This window comes from Crocodylus siamensis, chromosome 2 (genome assembly GCF_052110815.1).
Source record: "Crocodylus siamensis isolate JL-2025a chromosome 2, ASM5211081v1, whole genome shotgun sequence".
NCBI lineage: Eukaryota > Metazoa > Chordata > Crocodylia > Crocodylidae > Crocodylus > Crocodylus siamensis.
Genome location: NC_143396.1, coordinates 29,640,425 through 29,658,518, shown reverse-complemented (window position 1 = coordinate 29,658,518; position 18,094 = coordinate 29,640,425).

Sequence of the window (18,094 nt, the reverse complement as noted above, 5' to 3'; positions counted from 1 at the left end):
TCTCCAGCTCCTCATGCAACTCCTCTACCTGGTCCTCCCAACTCCACAGTTCTTTTTCTATGGCACCTATAAGGTGTTTTGATATTTCCATCCACTGTAGAAAATCTGCCTCGTCTGCCATGTGGGCTGCGCTGGCTTCAGATGACCTTTGTCAAGAATGCTGTAATCTCCTTCTGCGTCTTCTCTTCCCATTTTTTGCTCTTATCAGCCTCATTCATGATGAGCCATTCCAGTGCTTGAGTCCTTTCAGCCCCTCAGCAATCAGGTACCGGATTTCTTTCAACCCTCCTTCTTTCTCTCCGGATTGCATATGCAGCTGTAAAGTGGCCAGTTTTGCTCCAGCTTGCTCATTTTTAGATTTCACAACTTCTAACTCCCACTCTAAACGGGCTGCTCTCTCCCTTGCTTCATCCACCTGCAACTGCCAGGTGAAAGCCTTTTATTTCAGACTTTTCATAGTCTCTGTCTCTGCCATGATTAACTCCAGACCTTACTTCTTTCCTGGCTGAGGCCTAATGTCTTCCCTTCTACAGTCTCTTGTAGTAGTATTTTCTACCCTCAGCTCTTCCTCCTGAGCTGTGGTGTTGTTGCCTTAGAACAAACCTCTCTATGTCTCTATTCTGGCCCAAAGATTCATTTCCCTCCTCAGGGACACAGGCTTCTTCCCCATGCACAGATGACTTCCTGGCCAGTGCACCACTTTTCATGGCATGGGGTCCCCAGGAATGGCTGTGATGCCCCTAAGGCTCCATGACCATGCCTGCTACACCCTGCGGGCACCTTCTAATCTCGTCTGCCATGTCTTGTTGGTTGAAATAATGAGCTGGGAGGCTGCCACCGAGTTTGCATGGTCACGGTCCTGCTGAACTCCACTAGACCCTGCTGATCTTGGATCCCTTGCTGGGTCTTGCTCAAAGTCTGTGCTTTGTGAGCTTATGAGCTAGATGCATGGTTTATGGCTAGATGCGTGGCTCCAAAACCTCCCCTTTACCGTGCCCCATGCCTTGCAGGTGGTATTTAAATATTATCCCTTTTGATGAGGCCTCAGTCTAGCCTGGCCTCCTGTTGTGACTGGGCCCTTGGCCCTTGTAGCTGCGCCCTCGCCTGTGCTGCAATCTCGGCATCCCTGTTTCCACACCCTCTCCAGTGCTGGGCTCTCAGCAGCCCTGTTTCTGTGTCCTCTCTGGTGGTGAAGTTCTACATGGTAGTGTGCCCCAATGAGGCCTCCTCCTCCCCATTTAGCCTCGTCTGCATCCACCGGTCCAAATAATAATGGAAATATGAGCCCCTGGGTTACAACATAACAATAACAATGACACTGGAGGCCATACTCTTGCACTTTAAGAAGGCAAGCTTCTCCCTCAGCAATGTGTGCCTCCTAGCCCCAGGTACTTTAGGCGCTCCTAGAACCCAGTCTTACCAGCAGCAGAACAGGCAAACAGCATCTTCAAGCAGTTTTTTCTGCAAAAGCTTCTTCCCCCTGGCTGTAGCCAGAGAACTAACTCCAGTCAGCCCCAACCCTGGGGCTTATGTGTGCCCAGGGCCCTGTCATCTTCCAGACAGTTGACTGGGTGCAGGTGCAAGCTAGTTTGCTGCCAAGGCTATATGCAGCTGTGGAGCACTGCCTAGCTCTCAGGACTCGCTAGCTAAGCTGCTTCTGCTCATAAAGGAGCAGGCACACCTTAGTGCCTTGCAACAGTGCTTCACAAAATGTAATAAAAATAGTATAAGTACGAGAGTGTTTCCAAATGCATTGGGTCGTGTTCTCTCCATAACAGCGCTCCACTTAGAAGAGTGAACAGAAGAGTAAGAGGGTAACAAATATGATTTAAACACCCTAAGGTTCAGGGTTAGCTTAGTGATGCTACCATTTGTAGTTGCTGCTTGCAACTACACTGGGTTAGCTCCCCACTGGTTTAGGTTGATAAAATGGAGCTTATGCCTGTAGAACCTTGGTCCAGAGTAGTGGAGCTTTACTGCAAACCTATATAGTGAGGGAGAATGGGACAGAGGTAGTGTCCCTAGTCACGGCACAGTTAGAATTTCTGAGAGTTACCCTGGGTTAGAGGAATTTTCTGCTAGATACCTGCAGCTGGATTCTATCCCCTTTATGTAGCTTGAGTGACACAAAGGGGCTGTATCTTTCCTTGAGAACTGGTCATAGTGATTTAGGTGACAAGTATTGAATAATGTACAGGCAATATTTTTTCTCTGACAGTTTTGTTTCATTCTGGGCTGTATTGTGAACATTCAGCATAACTTTGGGCCTGTACCTTGCAATCTGTTCAGCTCAAGCAGAGCAGGTAGACGCAACTGTACTGGGGTCACTGGAACCCTATGCATGTGTAGGGGTCTCCCTGCTTGGAGTGTCTTGGAGGATTGAGGATAACATGCCTGCGATGTTTGAATTAAATACACTGTAGGTGCATCTACACATTCATTAGTGTGCCGTAGTTACAGTGCATTAGGTTTAGTACTTGTATAACACAGTACTAAATCAATGCGGAGTAACTGGTGCTACTGTGCAGTAGTGCCAGCGCATGGCTTTTTAGTGATGCTACCTGTGCAGTAGCTTAATACTATTGTGCATTAACATATTAGCTTGTTTTTTGCCCTGCATACTAATACACAGTAGAATTAGACTACTGTGCAGTTAGCATCTCATGTGGATGCACCCACTATTGTCTAAGCCATTTTTGTTTTTTCCTGTAAGTTTTTGTGAAGATTCAGTGAGAGACTAATCCAGTATAAAATCACTTCAGCATTCTGTCCTGCATAATGTCTTAAAACAGTACACTTGAGAACAGCTTTGCTGTGATGATTTGCGATGTTATTATAGAATGATGCATTATTTCTTTTGTAAGGAAGAGAAAGATAAGGAATGTAGATGTAATTCTGCATACAGTGTCCTATGGTGTTTGAAAGCATTTCCCCACTTTTAATAACCCATGAATGAAGACCTTATTTAATAAAAGAAAATACATCTGGCTTTTCACTCTCTAGAATGCCAAAAGGAATTATTCTTAAGAATTGGTCTGGTTGGGCTTCTGTATCCTTTTTGAAACTCTGGCAGTTCAGTACCCGAGTGTATTTCTTACTGAGCAAGGCGTAAAGAAGAGAGGAATAACATGGACACTAGGGCAAAAGTTATTTCACTGTGGACTTTGATTTCTTTCAAGGTTTGCAAAGTAGCCAAGCCAAAAAAATCGGGGGGAGGGGGGCCTTGAAAACTCAGGTTTTAATGGTCTGTTCTGGAACATGTTTCTTTTGAAAGCAAAGGTTATTGAATATATTGGGTGGGATTCTCAGCTGAAAAAAAATTGTCATCATTGCCTTCACTGGGCCTCAGAATCTGCTTTATTGTATATCTTCTGTATCTTGAACCTCAGATTTTTTGAGGATGTTTAATATCCATTTCAGATGCTTGCAAATAGAAGTTTAAGACAGCCTTGCATGCCTGGACTGGTAACATTTCATTACAGTTTTGTAGGCACAAGTAAAGAAGTTAATGTGAAAAGTGTGTGGGGTAGGGGTGGGGGTGGGGGTGGGGGGAATAGATATTTAGCTTCAATCTGTTGATACCAGGGCTGTGACCAATGAGTTGCCCAGGGCTTGCCACGTGGTTTTGGGTTTGGTTTTTTTCTGGTTTTTTGTTTTGGCGGGGGGGTGGTAGAAAGGCTCCCTCTCTTCCTTCCCTCCCTCCCTCTCCCTCTCTCTCTCTCTCTCTCAATACGATACTGCCAGCCATCTGTTGATAATTACTGTCCAGTCTCTGCTGAGAACTTGTGATATTTAATATTTCCTCACCACTTGAACAAATAAGCGATAATAACTGCAAGGTACTTGACCACAGGAGTAGAAAGATGTATAGCATGAAAGAGTCAGTGTACACCTTGGTTTATGAAAACAACCCCATTTTCTATTAGAGATTAAGATAAATCCCAGTCCTTGAGGACTTAGAGAATAGGTACATTGAATTACATAGTATCTCAGGGAAAAATAGTTAAGATTTTCTAAGCCACAGAGCTTGAAAAATACTCAATCCATTTTTAAGTGTTTTAGTATTTCATTTTCACTATCTTTATTTAGATTTATAATGACTTTCCAACATTTTACAAGTGGGAAACTTTTCGATCAGCGACCCTGAGAAAATCTTTCTGCCAAATATAACCATTTTGTCTTATCTGCAAACATGAACACTAAAAATGTTTACCCTTAACACTCAATTTCACACAATAGAAATGATGTAAAGGTCTTTAAAAAACAACCAGACCAGTGAAACCATGAAAACTATCTGAAATTGCTGTAGAAACTTTGTGAGTGCTCTTTCCTTTATATCAATAATAAAACAAAAATTGTAGTAGGATCTTGGCCCATTGTCATGGGTGACCTAAACTACCGAGACATTTGCTGGGAGGAGCAGACAGCCAGGACTGACCACTAGCGTAGGTTCCTGGCTGTATTACAGGACCTTCACCTTTTCCAGGAAGTGCACAGCCCCATTAGTCCTGGCCATAGGTGAGGGGACTGCAGGTCCTTGACCACCTGGGCAATAGCAATCATCACCTGCTGGACTTCATTATCCAACGCAGGGCATCAAGGGCTCACACCAAGGCTAAAGCCCTTGACTTTAGAAGGGCCAACTTCAATGAACTTAGGAGACTAGTGGGGGAGGCACTGAGGGCCCAGAAGGTAGAGGAGATGGGAGTCCATGAGGAGTGGTTGTACCTTAAGGAGGTGATCCTCCAGACCCAAAGGATAACAGACCCCGAGAGAAGCAAGGTGGGTAAGAGTGCTTAGAAACCCCCTTGACTCAGCAAGGGCATTCAGCAATGTCTGAGGACTAAGAGGGGAGCATACAACCAGTGGAAGGGAGGAGTTATCACAAAGGAGGAGTACTCCTCCTTGGCCCGTGAGTGTAGGAGGGCTATTAGGGAGGCCAAGGCAGAGATAGAACTCAGGCTAGTGTCCAGGATTAAGGACAACAAAAAGTCCTTTTTCAAGTACATTGGGAGCAAGAAGAGGATACCAGGCAATGTAGGGCCCCTGCAAGATGCAAACAGTAATCTTGTGGCTATGCCAGACAAGAAAGCTGATATTTTTAACAGTTTCTTTGCCTCTGTTTTCTTGAACAGGGACTGGGACATCCCACCTAACAGAGGATGGGACAATCTCTGGGACAATCTCTGACTGTCAGGTCTTCAGTCAGTGCAGATGTAGATAGGGAATCTTCTGGTAGGGCTAGACATTTTTAAATCTGCAGGTCCAAATGCCCTCCACCCAAGGGTGTTGAGGGAGCTGGCAGAGTCATCGTGGAGTCCTTGGCCTGACTATATGAGCATTCGTGGTCATCTGGCCAGGTGCCGGGCAATTGGCAACTGGCTAACGTGGTCCCAATTTTCAAGAAAGGGTGGAAGGAGGACCCAAGTAACTATAGGCCTGTAAGCCTTAGCTCGGTGCTTGGGAAGATCTTGGAGAGAATCATCAAGGAGTACATCTGTGGGGTGCCAGCAGGGGAGACCATGCTCAGGGGCAACCAGCATGGGTTCATCAAAGGCTGGTCCTGCCTGACCAACCTGGTTGCCTTTTATGACCAGGTGACTAAATCCCTGGATGATGGTGTCACCATGGACTTAGTCTTTCTTAGATTTTAAGAAGGCCTTTGACACTGTTTCTCACCCCATCCTTATCAAGAAATTAAGTGACTGTGGCATTGATGCCTAGACAGTTGGCTGCGTAAAAAATTGGCTGATGGGTTGCACCCAGAGAGTAGTGGTGGACAGGTTGTATTCAACCTGGTGAGATGTGAACAGTGGGGTAAGCCCAGGGCTCGGTCCTCAGGCCCGCACTATTTAACATCTTCATCAGTGACTTGGACGAGGGGGTGGAAAGCATGCTGTCCAAGTTTGTTGATGACACTAAGATGTGGGGCGAGGTGGACACACTTGAAGGGAGAGAGAGGCTGCAAACAGATTTAGACAGGCTACAAAAGTGGGCAGATGAGAACAGGATGGGGTTCAATGTAGACAAATGTAGGATGCTACACCTTGGGAGAAGGAATCCACAGCATACATACAGGCTGGGGAGTTCCACTCTTGAAAGCACAGAGGTGGAAAGGGATCTTGGAGTCATTATTGACTCCAAGATGAACATGAGCTGCCAATGCCAGACTGCAGCCAGCAAGGCCAGCCATACCTTGTCATGCATCCAAAGGTGCATCTCAAGCTGGTCCAGAGAGGTGATACTCCCCTTCTATGTGACTTTGGTCAGGCCACAGTTAGAGTACTGTGTCCAGTACTGGTTGATGCACTTCAAAAGGGATGTGGCCAGCCTGGAGAGGGTTCAGAGGAGGGCCACCCACTTGGTGAGAGGGCAGCAGGGCAGACCCTGTTAGGAGAGACTGAGGGACCTGAACCTGTTCAGCCTCAGCAAGAAGAGGCTGAGGGGGGGACCTGGTGGCTACCTACAAACTCATCAGGGGAGATCAACAGCAAATAGGTAGAGCCCTTTTCTCCCCAGTACCACCTGGGGTGACAAGTGTGAGGGCGCGGTGGCTAGGGGCGGCCGTGAGCTCCCTAGCGCTGCCTACCGTCACGTTAGGGTGACGTAGCGCCCTCAGAACCTCGCCCGCCACGACTTTGATGGTTAAATATATAATGTGGAGGCTGCCAGTTTCCCTAATGGACGGTCTTGTTGTTCGTCCCTATCCCAGACTGGGGATTCGATATGCGTCCTGCCTTAAGGGCAATGCGTGCCTCCAAGCCTCCCCCTCAGCACGCCCCAAGCCTCGCAGCTGTTCTGGGGGACGCTTGTATGGTCCCTCGCCCCTCGGGTGCCCTTGTTCTCACTCTCGGGCACCGGGGCTCTTCGCCCACCTGGCGCCTCCTTGGGTCGGGCCCCAATCTCTAGCCCGTTCCCCGCGCCCTGGGTCTGTCACGCTGGCGCCCAGCTAGTTGCTGGCGCCTCCTGGGTCGGCTCGCCAGCGCCACTCACTACCGGCGCCCCCTGGGCCGGGTTCTAGCCGGCGCCTGGCTAATCGCCGGCTCTGCCCCTGGAACTGGAGCGTTTTCGCCGCCCTAGTCTCGGCGCCCTTGGGCCGGCACGCTCTCACCGCCCTAGTCTCGGCGCCCTTGGGCCGGCACGCTCCCTCCGCCCGGATCTTGGCTCTACCGCCGCCCTGGTCTCGGCGCCCTTGGGCCGGCTTGCTCTCACCGCCCTAGTCTCGGCGCCCTTGGGCCAGTTCGGTCCCTCTGCCCGGATCTCGGGTCTATCACCGCCCTAGTCTCGGCGCCCTTGGGCCGGCTCACTCTCGCCGCCCTAGTCTCGGCGCCCTTGGGCCGGGTTCTAGCCTGAGCTCTATCACCGTCTTAGTCTCGGCGCCCTCGGGCCGGCTCTATTGCCGTCCTAGTCCCGGCGCCCTTAGGTGGCTAGCTAGGCCTGGCTATTCGGCCCCTCTCTGGGGCCTCGCCCCTCAGGGGCCTCTACCGCGCTCCCTGCGCTTCGCCCCTTTGGGCTTCCCCACTCTGGGGCCGACACGCCACGCGCCCCACGCCCTGTCTCTACCCCGCTTCGGGGCCTTGCCCTCTCGGGGCTGACTCCGCGCCTCTTGCGCCCTGTCTCTGCCCCACCCCAGGGGCCTTGCCCTCTCGGGGCTGACTCCGCGCCTCCTGCGCCCTGTCTCTGCCCTGCTCCGGGGCTTTGCCCTCTCTAGGGCTGACTCCGCGCCTCTTGCGCCCTGTCTCTGCCCCGCTCCAGGGCCTTGCCCTCTCGGGGCTGACTCCGCGCCTCTTGCGCCCTGTCTCTGCCCCGCTCCGGGGCTAAACACCGCCCTTATGGGCTGGGGTCTGTAACCCCGCACACTGCGCCTCCCTGGCGCACTATAATGCCCAGCAGCACCGACACTAGTGCCCCTGGCACTGTGCCTCAACTGGGCACTGGGAACCCCCAAGCTGTGGGGGAGCTCCCGTGAGGCCTCCGCGCTCCCCTACAGCCTCACCCGGTCCTCCGGTGTAAACTGCAACTTAAACTCCAGCCACCTGGCTACAACATAAACAGAGGCTCCACACGCCTAACAATAACTTCAAGCCCTGCCAGGGCTCTCAGTCCTACCTTCCTTCAGGGTGATCTTGTTCCCTGCATCATCGCAGCCGGTTAGCGTGGTAAAGTAGCAACCACTAACTCAGGCCACTCAGCTCAGCCGCAGAGCTCCTGCTCCTGCGGCAGCCAGAAGGGAACTGTGTTTCAGGCTCTGGCCTAAGCTGGTTATAAAGGCCTGGCCCTGCCCTCTTCCGGCCATGTGACCACCTGGTTGCCCCTGGCAACCCGGCACCTGAGCTGCCTGGGTGATTGGCAGCTCTGCCAATCACCCTCACAGTCACGGGGCACCTCTGTGACTCCGTGACAACAAGGAACAATGGTAATAAGCTGATGGAGAATAGGTTTAGGTTGGAGATCAGAAGGCAATACTTTACAGTTAGGGTGGCCAAAATCTGGAACCAACTTCCCATGGAAGTGGTCCTCGCCCCTACCTTGGGCAAATTCAAGAGGAGGTTGGATGATCACCTGTCTGGGGTCTTGTGAACCCAGCATTCATTCCTGCCTGTGGCAGGGGGTCAGGCTAGATGATCTGTTCAGGTCCCTCCTGACCATAGCTACTATGAAACTATGAAATTGCTGCCAATTTTAGCACAGGTATTTCATAAACATACTTTAAAGCAGCACTTTTGTACCTACTTATACATAGTACAAACTATTTTTTTTGCAAAAATATTTATTTATATATAGAGAAATAAATATACCTCTATGGGGCTGCCTTGTGACTGATATTTTTTACTTGACAGTACAAAACACACACCTACAATTACATCATCATTATCCCATTACCATAATTGCACCATACACATGCTCCCTTGTACCCATGCATCTGCATCCCTATCACCATCTTCTTGAACCACTACCATCATGAGAACTGCCTCTCTTCCCTCTACCTTACCCTCTCCTTCCCATTCTCTACCCCCAACAATCCCTCCATTTTTCTCCCCAGTCTTTAGCCCAAATCATCTTTGTCATTGTCTTCCTCCCTGTCATTCTCATTGCTCACCCTCTCTTTATTGATATCATTAACCTCTTCCTCATTGTTGTCACTGTCTTCTCTGGAGGTTTAATTTCTGAATAGTTTGGGCCAGTATTTTCTCTTTCATGCATCCTACACTGTCTTTTCCCCATTGTCTTTTCTTATCTTCCTGTAGTACACCTGCAGCTCACTCACTTCCATTCTGATGCAGTCCTTGACTTGGAGGCTCACATGTCTGTATATGAGCAGGTTCCTGGTCTTCCACAGAGTGTTCCCAGAGCAGAAGATGAACTGGTCAAAGCAGGCTGTCGGGGCCCCTTGCTGCTTGGTCAGATATCCAAACAGCACCACCTCTCTGGTTAGGGTCTTGACCCCTGTTGCTATCATGAGGAATACAACTACGCTTCTCCACTCCTCCTTGGTGTATGGGCAGGTTGAGAGGAGGCGGTCAATTGCTTCCTTCTTCCATTGGCAGGTTTGCCTGGAGCAGTCTGATGGGCCTCTCTGCCCCTCTCTGTGTCTCAGTACCTGCACAGGGAATGCCCAGTGGGCAACCTGCCAGTTCAAGTCCCTGTGTTCCTTCTGCAGGGCCTTGTGGAAAATACATTCCCAAATGGCCTGGTAGCTGTCACCAGGTTGTACGTACACAAATTACAGTCTTTTTCTTTGCCCTAACCACCTCTTGCATTTTACAGTGGATTTTCAGGGTGGCTGGGTTTTCGTCATGTAACTTGTACTTGTTGAGAAGTTCTCCAAGATCCAGTAGAAACATGGTGGCTCCAAGATCCAGGGGTCTGATTTGGGCCCCAGCATCACAGCAGGTGCCCTCCAAAATATTTCATGAAACCAGTCAGTTTGGATTTTGCTCCAGCTGCCAGTTTGAAGATCTGGCTTGTGTACTCAGTCCAGAAGAACAGCAGGATGTCTGGCATACTTTGCCCCAAAGTCTCTTTCATTTTGTACAGCATGATCCTTGCAAACTTCTCCCTTCTAGAATCCCAAAAGAAGACACATATGGCCCTTTGGACTCTATGGATGGTTTGCTGTAAGTGGGGGAAGACCAGTGCAGTGTACAGAAGCACTAGCAGTAACACCTCATGAGCACCACATACCCCTGCATTGACAGGCAAGATGTGTTACATAGTCACAGTCTCTATTTGACCTTGGCCTCAGTCTTCTCCCATGGTTTCTGGCATGTTATCTCTGGGTCAAATTCCACCCTGAGGATCTTTACTCCCTTTTGGGGGACAGAGATCCCCAGGGAAGAGAGGATCCTGAGTTTGCCCAGTGCTATTCAGGTGCTGTTGTCAATGTTGAGCTTGCTCCCTGCTGTTGCTCCATATACTTGTGTATGTTGCAGCACTCTTTCCACAGACCACTTTTCCCATGCAGGCTAGGACTCTTGTCTCTGCCATGCTGCACTCAGGGATCTCCACTTTATGGATTCTGGGGTCTTGCCTGAGCCACAGAGCTAGTGGTTCCATCACACAGTTGAAAAGGTTCAGGGAGAGCAGGCATCTTTGCTGGATGCCTGACTTCATGGTGATAGGGTAGTGAGAAACCCATTCACCAGCACCCTGCTGCTCACATTGGTGTACAGTGTTTTTATCCAGGCAACAAAGGTCAAGGGGATCCTCAGCTTCTTTGGCATCGCAGACAGGAATTGGTGGGACACTGGGATGATTGAAGGCTTTCTTCAGGTTGAGGTTCAGCACAAAAATGTCCAGACCTCTCTCCCACTGATACCACAGCATGTCTTGGAGTTTCAGTAGGGCTCCATGGATCTGTCACCCTGGCACTGTACACAACTTGTCCTCATGGCTCACTACACCTATAATAGACTTAAAGCACTCACCCAAGAGTTTGGCCATCAGTTTATAGTCAAAGTTCAGGAGTGCTGTGGGTCTCCAGTTCTTCAACTCCTCCCTTGCCCCCTTCTTGTACAAAAGGGTTATGAGGCCTGATTGATCCCAGTCCCCAGGTGGCCCTCCTGCAGTCACTCTCTATATACCTCCAGCAGGTCTAGGCCCACCTGGTTCCAGAAGGTGTCATAGAACTCATGGCCCCTAAGTCCTCTTGGTAGAAGGTGGGTAGAAGATAGATTGGTAGCTCTTGGTAGAAGGCTGCTGCCATTTCCAAAATCACTTTGTTCAACTGGAGCTTGCCCTGGCTTCATTCACTAAGCTGGTCGTGGCTTCCCTCCTGGTCTTCTTCAACCTGCTAAAGTAAGCAGACTGCTCTTCTCCCTCTTCGACCCAGGGGTGCCCTGGTCAGGAAGAATTTTTTCCTGGTCTGTTTCCTGTACTGGGTTCCAATTTGAGCTTTCACTTTCCGCATGGCCTCCCTCATGTCCCAACCCCAAGCCACCTGCTTGTGTAGGCTCAGCAACTTGTGGTTCAGGCACTCACAGTGCTTTCTCTGGATCCAAGCTTGTCTCTTGCTGGCTTGTTGGAAGAAGGTTCATGCACTCTCTTTTACATTGGTCCACAACTCTGTGCGGTTCTGATACATAGCTCTGATGGTCCTCCACCCTGCATAGCACTGTCTGAACTCCTGCTGGATCTTTTCATTATCCAAGAGGCTTATATTCAGCTGCCATGCTCCTCTGTCTCTTTTGGGATGCACCCCCATCTCTGACTTTATTGTCAGAAGGAATGGCCTGAGAAACAGACAGACTTGGATTCAGCTTTCACTACAATCCACCCCTTGGGGAAGAGGATGAAGTCTGTGCACAACTTTGTCTGCCCTGGAGTCCACCCAGGTGAAGTTTCCCTTGGGCTTTTGGGCTTCCTTTCCCACATCCACCAGGCTGTGGTCACAGATAAGCTACTTCAGCAGCCTGGAGGAACTGTCCAGGCCCATTTTTGGCCTCTGCTAATTCTGCCTCCCTTGGCAATGATGCAGTTGAAGTCTCCTGTGATCACCACTGGTTGGGTATTGGTCATTGCCACAGCCATATTGTCTAGGAAAGCACACATGGCTTTTTCTTTGTTGGCTAGGGCAAACATTTAGAAGATCAAATTTCCCTCTCTTTGTTTCAAAGGTGTTTGTAGCAGCCTGCTTCCAATGATCTCTCTATGCTGTAGAAGTCTCACTTTGTGTTCGTTCAGCAGGATAGCGATCCCCACTGCCCTATTGTCATTTGATCCAGACCATAAGGAATGGCCAGGCGGCCAGTATTTTTCAAACAAAGCATAGTTTTTGGAGGTGGACAAGCCACATTCCTGGAGGCAGATGATATGTGCTTGCAGCTGGTCCAGGCACTGTGGTATGGTGTCCCATTTCTCTTTCCTTAGCAGGCTTCTTACATTTACTAAGGTTATTACGATCCCCATGATAAAAGCTTAGGCATTCCCTGGGGATTTCTCCTGTTCTTTCCAGGTCTCCATTTCTGAGCTGGAGTTTTCTACAGCTTCTAGGGTTCCCTCCAGATCCCCTTTTTGAGAGTCCGGTTTCTTCTTTTCTCTCTTATCCTCCCTGTCCATTCTTGCAATTTCCTCAACCATCTGCATTAGGGTGCACTAACTGTCCTGGGAGGAAGTCAGGTTCTTTCCAGGGGAGTTCCCCTCCTTTCCCATCTCCTCTTTCCCAGCCTTCTCTGCCTCCTTTTTTGTTGCTGCCAGAGAAGCAAGGACTTGTGTGTGTGTGTGTGTGTGTGTGGGCAGGGGGCATTAGTCTGCTGGGGTTTCTGTAATCACCTCTTGTTTGTATTTTGCCTTATTTGTAAAGGAGTCAGGGCAGTCTTTAAACACATGACCCTCTTCCCTGCACAGATTGCAGTGCCAGTCCTGCTTACAGTCCTTGGCTTCATGATTTTTTCCTTTGCATGTGGCACAGAATTTTTTTGGCCATTATGCTATGAAAAACCCCTACTCATCACATTTGCAGCAGAGCTTAGGCTGCCCCCTGATAAGAAAATAAAGCCTCTGTGGAGGCCCAGGGATACCACTGAGAGGAAGTGCTGTACCTCACTTGGATTCTTAGACAAGCTTTTCAGCATTGTCCTGGCTTTCCAGATTCCAGTCTCACACCCAACTTGTCTTGGACTTCCTCTACTTTTCCTACTTTCTCACAGTGTCTTTTAAGCCACAAACTTATATTCTCTTCTTTTTTTTTGAATGGAGTACATCTGGATTGTAATCAGTCTCTCTTTCCTTGTGTCTCCCCAGCAAATTGAAAAGCTTGCAGCTAGGGATTTCCCTCACCCATCTGAAGCTGTTGCCAAAAATCTGATCTGCTCTTTGTATCCCTTAAGCCCAGTTCCCACTCTGCCCCACCCAGCAGGCAAAATAGACAATGCAAATTCCTAAAGTTTACCTTCAGCAGGTCCTGTATGATCTGGACTAAGAAATCTTCTCTCTCCATTGATAACTTTTTTGGGTGCAAATGTCCTGTCTTCAACCAGAATTCTCACCAGGAGGCCTCTTCTCCTCATCAGTTGTTTTGTCGTCTTCTGACCTGAGGTCCAGTGACTTCTGGTTTTGGGGTCCCAGCTCCCCCCACATGTGAGCATTGGGTGCATTAAGGTTCTGTATCCAAACTGATAAGAAGAGATACAGGCATACCTCGTTTTATTGCGCTTCACTTTGTTGCGCTTCGCAGATATTGCGTTTTTTACAAATTGAAGGTTTGTGGCAACCCTGTGTCGAGCAAGTCTATTGGCGCCATTTTTCCAACAGCATTTGCTCACTTCGTGTCTCTGTGTCACATTTTGGTAATTCTTGCAATATTTCAAAATTTTTCATTATTATTATATTTGTTACGGTGAACTGTGATCAGTAATCTTTGATGTTACTATTGTAATAGTTTTGGGGCGCCACGAACCGCGCCCATATAAGACGGCAAACTTAATCGATAAATGTTGTGTGTGTTCTGACTGCTCCACCGACCGGCCGTTCCCCCATCTCTCTCCATCTCCTCGGGCCTCCTTATTCCCTGAGACACAACAATATTGAAATTAGGCCAATTAATAACCCTACAATGGCCTCTAAGTGTTCAAGTGAAAGGAAGAGTCGCACGTCTCTCACTTTAAATCAAAAGCTAGAAATGATTAAGCTTAGTGAGGAAGGCATGTCGAAAGCCGATATAGGCCAAAAGCTAGGCCTCTTGCGCCAAACAGTTAGCCAAGCTGTGAATGCAAAAAGATTATGACTCGCTGAAGGCTCAGATGATGGTTAGCATTTTTTAGCAATAAAGTATTTTTTATTGAGGTATGTACATTGTTTTTTTTAGACATAATGCTATTGCACACTTAAGAGACTACAGTATAGTGTAAACATAACTTTTATATGCACTGGGAAACCAAAAAATTCATGTGACTCGCTTTATTGCGATATTTGCTTTATTGCGGTGGTCTGGAACCAAACCTGCAATATCTCCGAGGTATGCCTGTACTTACATATAGTGAAAACTATGCATGACATTTGCCCAAAGCCAAAGGAGTCATGATTACCATATATATAGTTCACTGGGCTCAGCCGCAGCAGAGTCAACAGTGTTTCAAGCCACTGTTACACCATGGCTCAGCATTGCTCAGTATAGAAAATCATAGAAACTTAGGGTTGGAAGGGACGTCAAGAGGTCATTTAGTCCAACCCCTATTCCAGTCACCAGCAGGAGGGTTCAGGATTGACAGAGTGGTTGCAAGTAAAAAGGTAAGAAAGGTTTATTGACTTAACAGATACACAACTATGTGTAGTATAACAAGACAACAATGACAGACAATTAAATTTTGAGTGGGCAACTTATTGGCAGTCCCCTCTGATGCTCGGTAAATGACTAGCTTCTCAAAATGTAGTGAAGTCAGGCGTCCTTATCTGCGCTGTCTAAGGGGTACTGATAAGGACCCTGGTATTCAGTTTTCAGGCTCCTTGAGATCTACTGGCCCACCGAACCCCAGTCAGCAGCTTCTCTTTATAATGTTAGTTTTCTTTACTATGCTGTGTCTTCTTTCTGCTGACTCCTGGATGTGTTTGCAAATGTATAACTTTTGAGCTATGCTGTTGGCTCCAGCCATTCACAATCTTACACCATGAATTTTCTTTATATGACTAACTAATAGCAGTACAAGCCTTTGTGTTTTCCTTATATGATTAATTTTAGCTGTGCCATTGCTCACAAGGCCAGCCTTAACCAGTTTTTTAAAAAAAGTTTAACTAAACTCTTAGCTATAGCATACATTTTACAATGCATGAACAAACCACAAGGAAACACCTGGTCTAAACATCACAGAGCATTCAGCAAGCACCTTACCACACAGACACTACTCTCAGCTATCAGACTCTACCCTTTGCTTGCTGAAGCACTGTGATGGCTACAGTTGAGATGTTAGAGCTACATGCACTACATCAGGGAATGAGGAGGGATCTTTGAGTTTAACTTGCATAGCATGGACTCGTGAATGAACAGATTTACAACACTGTTAAAACACTATTTATCTACTGCTACTAGGGCAATACAAAGCACTTAATGTGGTCAGCCATGTAGTTGAGTTAATATATGGTGACATACGAACAGCACAAATCACATTGTACTATTTACATGGCTTAGGCACATTGACAACAAAACTGATGATTCACCCACCCTCCTGAGCAAGGAGGGCCAATTGAGTGCCTTGCTGAGCTTTTGCCTCAAGGCTCCACAGCTTACCTTTTATTTCATTCTGTTTTTTTAACTGTGGCATGTCTACGTGTGATACCCAAGAAGTGGGTATCATAAAGTTCAGGATTATGGTCTTAGAAGAAATTTCTAGCTATTTTAGGGCAATAGTACAGTTACTTAATCATAGCAAAGCAACGGCTCTATTTTTAGCTCTTAAGCAACATGAGCTACACAAAGTCTAGGTGGTACTATTTTTATACTAAGCGACCTGGTCTTTCCTAACAAACACATTGCCTTATTGTTACATATGACACATTAGGTAGTTTGTGTATGCAGGTCATATTGGGTGGGTTAAGAGACTATCTTTTCTATAGGGTTCTTAATTTAATTAAGAAGTTACTGATCTGAACTAGGGGGGATTGTGCTACATACCAAGGGCCATCTGAGGTAACTATCTTCTATATGGGGCGATGCAGATTTTAGTCTCAAAGGCATCTTCTTCCTAGCCTTGTGCTAAGCAAATAAGCAGTGGTCTAGCTTCTATTTTTTACCCTGTGCACCAGGAAGGAACACTCTCCTTTATTATAGCTTTTCTAAGTGGTAATGTAGGTGCTTTGATAGGGGTGTCTCTTTTCAAATGTTGCAGGCATTCTATGATGCTCTCAGCCAGGGGGCTATCCCTTATTCTTAATGTTGTTTATTATCTGGGAAAAATGCATATTTAATGATAACTGAACTGGTGCACAAGCAGTACTCCAGGTTTGCTTTTTATCTGCTCTAAAAGCGGTGTTAATCATGGCCTGGACAAGATGGGCTGTCTTTAATCTTACATCTGTTATCAATTTGTCAGTGTGCTCTAAGTCTGTCCCAAAGATAACTTGGAGCATCTCTTTGTTGGTGAGACCTAACTGTATTTGTGGAACGGAAAATGGTTGGCCATTCCCACCTAAGTAACTTTTCAGCCACACGGGCTCCTGCTGAACAGCTTGGAAAGGTAGTTTGAACATACTATTGTTCCAGTCTGAATAATACTTGGGCAGTGAACAATGAAGCATTTAGGAGGGTTGGGGTTTTAACCTGTGACCGCCACTAGGGTGTGGCGTTATACATGGGCGGTGTTGGGGCCTCCCAAGGGGAATAGCCAAAGACAATGGTGAACACCCTGTCCCCTCACAACTTACGTTTATCTTTCCCCCTTTGGGAGCCTGCAACCATGCTTCACTTCTTAAAGAGTGGAAGAGCTCCTACTGTCACTCATGGGGACAGTGTTGTACCAGGTTGGTGAAACGACATTGCCTTGGCAGGTTCATAGCATTAATTTGCTTTAGAAAGCTTACCAGTATAAAAAGATGGGGATAAGTGAGGGAGACTTGCGAGTATAGCCTCGTCTTAGTTGTATTAAAGTGGGTACCATTCTACTATGCTTCCTTGTAGGTATGATTTACAAACTATGTAATAACTTTGTTGCAACCGGTAGTGCGCCCTCCCACCTGGTGGGCCTTACACCACTGATAGAGAGTTGTCAGCCATAGGAATGGGAGGGGGTAGACTTTCCCATGAACACAGTGGCTTGAGAGATTGAACAGATGCGGAATGCATCCTTGGGGGTACAGACTCAGGGGCATTGAGCTCAGTGGGGTTTCCTTCAGGAAGTGTGCAACAACAAACTTATAAATGAGCAGTACTGCAACAATTACTTTCTCTCCCACAGTTAGCCATTCCAACCTTTAGGTAGGGAATGGACCTAAGATAATAACCGGTGCCGCAGGTGCACTGACAGTTACCACCTTGCCAGTCAACTATTCTGTTCCTCCTGCTCAGAGGCCAGGATTTTACTTGCTTTGGGGTATCAGGTTTCTTCTAATATAGATACTGTGGCTGGACTACATGAAGGTTATCTGAGCGCGTTTCCGGGGGATGCTCTTCAGGATCAGGCCACTCCTTTAGCTCTCCAGGAGTAAGTTCATTAATATCTGGGTAATAAGAAGGATAGTAGACACACCTTACTCAAGAAACACAATAAGGCATTAGTGAAAAGAATACAGTTATAACAGTCTACCACTTCATGGTGCTAGCTGATTCAGACAGGTGATAGAACAGGACTTGTTTTCAGTAGCAGGCTTAGTTAGAAATGGCTATGGCCATGCTTGTGGACAAACCTAATCTGTAGGAACAAGACAACAAGGAACTCGGCTCCTGTTAGATGAATTTGACTTAAATACTCACCAGGTATTATGCATATGTTTTACTAAAAATGTCCCTTCCCATTTATCTCCCCAAGGATGTTTCATTACCACTCAATACCCTGCCTGGAGCTTTCCTAGGTCACTACCCCTAGGTCGCTCTACTGCTGGCTCATGGGGACCACTCAATCTAAAGGCCTGTTGCATAGGGCTACCTCCTGGACAAGGCTAGTTATTG